This window comes from Otolemur garnettii, unplaced genomic scaffold (assembly GCF_000181295.1).
Source record: "Otolemur garnettii isolate 467f Iridium unplaced genomic scaffold, OtoGar3 scaffold00063, whole genome shotgun sequence".
Taxonomy (NCBI): domain Eukaryota; kingdom Metazoa; phylum Chordata; class Mammalia; order Primates; family Galagidae; genus Otolemur; species Otolemur garnettii.
The window spans coordinates 879,094-882,920 of NW_003852458.1; the positions used below are offsets into that span (position 1 = coordinate 879,094).

Sequence of the window (3,827 nt, forward strand, 5' to 3'; positions counted from 1 at the left end):
GTCCTTCAGCATTCAGCAGAGCAGTCTGATTTTGAGCAAGGCACCTGCATTTCTGGGCCTCCCTGCCTCTCTTCAATTATAAAGGCATAGACTAAGATTTCTTCACTCTGAAACTCTTTGAGGTCCCAGATACTCTGAGAATCCATGGAAAATAAATTTCTCCCCCCAAAATGCCCATGTGAAAAAACATGCCAAAGGTGTACACAATTTTAATGGGTTCACAAACCCCTCAAGCCTGTTGCTCTCCCTCAGTTAAGAGCTTCTCAGCAGGTCACCTCCAGACGCCACTGCAAGTTTAACGTGTAATGATCTAACATTCCAAAGACAACTTTTATAAAGCTACCCGGACAGTTAAGGCACCTGAGGACACGGAACTTTTATTTTTACTTCAATCACTTTACATTTCACTGTAGATTCCTTACTGGGAGATGATTTTATAGATGGCATAACTTTTTCTTTTCCTTAATAATGTTCCCCTTAGAACTCCAGAGGATGAAGGAGTCATTCTTATTCATTAGAATCTGGAGGATGGGCACAGCCCACCGATGACTGACACGTGCTTTACATCATTTCATCTTTGAAGTATTTTAAGCTGGCATTGTTTAAAAATACACAAAAAACGGATTTGCTGGAAAGTATAGAAATCAGTTACATTATTAACTTATAAAGAAAGATTCCTTCTACCAAAGAGGATCTCTAATCAACGGAAAGTCTTTCTTACCAGTTCGCGCCACTAAATACCTATTTTGCACTTTCGTGTACAAGGCTTTATGGTATTTGTGGAAGACAGAAAAGATTAAGACACTGTTTCTGCCATCGAGGGCTTGCTAAAGCTACATCATTAGGATCTGAATTACGGACACTTGGTCCGATTTGTTTTTTCAAAAATACAATAAGGAAACAAAGTGCATAGCCAAGTACAAACCGTTTACCAGCCAACTAAGTGGCAGGAAGCTAAAGGGAGTTGATGCTAAAAAAAACTCAAGGTGATGGGACAGGAAGCCCACACAGTGCAACGACCTTTCCAAAGCATGAACTCTCCTTGGTAAATGGTTAATTTTTTTAATGCCTCCCATGAGACATGAATCACTACTTCTCAGGAAAAGAGCACCCTCTTTAGAGTTCACTAATTATTAAAAAATTACTATTAACTTTAAGCCCAAATCTGTGTCTTTAGAGGTTTTACCCTTTGATCCTAGTTCTACTGGGAAACAAGATGCATTTAATGGCACAATCCCCACATCCTCTTCAAGCTAACCTAAATTTTTTTTCTTTTAACCTTTTCTCATGTTAAACAGCTTTGAGTCCTTTAACCACTTCCTCTAAGTGTGTTCCAAATACAGCCAGTTTCTCTTTCCAAATAAATCTGTTCCTTGTGAGTACCACGGGAAGGTATGGACGGCCCATACCCATCTCAAATCCCAGACAGGTAAGTCTCAATGTTATTTACAAGTTAATTAAAATTTCTAGCTTTTAGAAATTTTCTAGTTGTTAGAAGTATCAATGCTGAAATATAATCTTCAAGCACCTAATTCATGTCTGGTAATTGCTTGCATTAAAGGGAAAAGAAAGCTCTTTTTGAAAGATTGTGGTAAAATGTCAGTGTACAGTTTTAAAATCTCTTCAAATTCTCCCATGAAAACAGAGCAACTAGACAAACAAAATGAAAGATCCATGAGCAATATCCACATAAAAACTAAACGACAAGGTATCTCCATGCACCCCTAAACAAGAGTAGATGAGAACAAAGAGCTGTATGGTCTCAGTGTCTGCGTGGGAGAGAGAACCAAGGCTCCTGATGGCCCTGAGGGTGGAAGAAACACAAAATTAACAACAGTGTTCCCTGGAAACAGGATCAAAACCAGAGAGGGCTCTGTAGAATCTATTCATTAGGTGAGGACAAAAGGCCGGTCTAACAGCGCTAGGGAAGTCTGGGACCTATAAACACTCAAACACAAAAAACACATAAAAGCTAAGCTCCCTTTCAAGGTAAAGCCCTACAGTAAGGGAGTGCTAGGAGGACAAGTCACACTTAGAAGGACAGGGATAATCAAGGGCAACAGAAAGAGAAGGTCCAGATGAAACTAGAGGAGAGACGTGGATGCGGTGAGGCCATTATCTTTATCACTTTGTAACAGCAACGTGAGGAGGAGCTCTAGAACCAGAAAAGCCACCCTGGCTTAGACCTCCTTTATGAAGGTACAGGAACTCTTTATTTTAACTAATTTACTTAACTTAAAGAGCAACTGAAAAGAATCATGATAAAATCTCATCCAAGAAATTTACAAGAAAAAAGAAGAACAGAATAATATCTCTGCTGATAAGAACAACGTTCCAGAAAAACATACCAACAACATAAGACGGAAAGCATAACCTTAAACTATGCTAAAATAAATCAGAAAATAATTGGAGCTACAAATAAAAACTACCAATGAACATCACAAAAATTCAGAAATGAGATAATAAGAGGAAAGGAAGATTTTAAAAGTGAAAAAATTCAGAAAAAAAGGCATAAAAGGAAATAATCGTTTCAAGAATATTGACTAAACTAGAAATAACACCAAAGCACATAAACACAATGAATATCTTTGAAATAAAAGATAGAAAAGAGGTCAGGCACAGTGACTCATGCCTATAATCCTAGTACTTTGGGAGCCCGAGGGAGGAGGACTGCTTGATGAATAAGATACCAGCCCGGGCAAAATCAACACTCCACGATAACTTTAAATATTAGCCAGGCATGGTGGCGCATACCTGCAGTCCCAGCTCCTACAGAGGCTGAGGTAGGAGGACTGCTTGAGCCCAGGAGTTGCAATGAGTCCTGATCATGCCTCTGCACCCTAGTCTAGGCAATAAAGTGAGACCCTGTCTCAAAACAAAAACATAAAAAGAGCAAAATTTCAAAAAAAAGTCAAAAAGAAATGAAGGGTTCAAGAGAAAATGAAAGATCAAGAAGATAAGCTAAAAAGATACAAGATGCATTTAATAGGAGTCCTTTAGAAGAAAATCTAAACAATAGAAAATAGTAAAATGTGGAATACAAGAAAACTCTCCAGAGATAAAAGACAATTTGAGGAGCTGGGGGAGGGGAGGAACTTGGAAGTATGGAGTGAAAGGGTACAGGGCACATAGAGGAAAACTAACTGTTAAAGCCAGGGTGTTTCTAGCAAAACTATTGGTTTTTAAAGAAAAAAAATCCTTTGGATACTAAAACAAAGGGACAAAATCACTTAAAAAACTCATAGTGTTCTCACGCTTTTGACAGCAATGTTTTATGCCAGAAACCAAGGAGAATGTTTTAAGATAATGTAGAAGGAAAATGTGGTGACCTGCAGATTTTACATCCCCCAGACCTAACCTGTTAGGAACAAGCAGAAAGTTACAGACCATTGTTTCTATAATCCCTTCTGGAGAAATGTTCTAGAAAACTAGGTTCAGACAAGCTAAAGTGAGGGGATTAGACATTAACATACAAATCAGTGATTACCTTAGATAATTCTGAGTCAATATTAGAAGAAACAGTTACACACTCAAACACAGATCATTTCAGCCATCATAAAATGAGAGGAGGAGGAGGCTGCTGTCAGCCTTATCAACTTGCAGCAAAAGGATAGGATTTCCAAAAACATGTCAGGTGAGAGGGAGGATTTTAGCAAGAAGCAGACAGCAGCTAGTTTCAACAAAAGACAGTAAGATACACATGAACACATGGAAAGGGAGATGAGGGAGAAATTTCATTATACCATGACGTTGTTAGTATAAACCTAACCGTCAGAAGAAAAACATAAGCCTTCTTGAACACAAAAATTATGGAAAGATAAAGAGAC

At 38.3% G+C, this 3,827-nt stretch overlaps 1 protein-coding gene across 1 annotated transcript in view; it reads right to left on the reverse strand.

The window, feature by feature from the left end:
* Positions 1–3,827, reverse strand: part of DROSHA (drosha ribonuclease III) — a 127,781-nt gene that overhangs the window by 46,237 nt on the left and 77,717 nt on the right. The window lies entirely within an intron of this gene.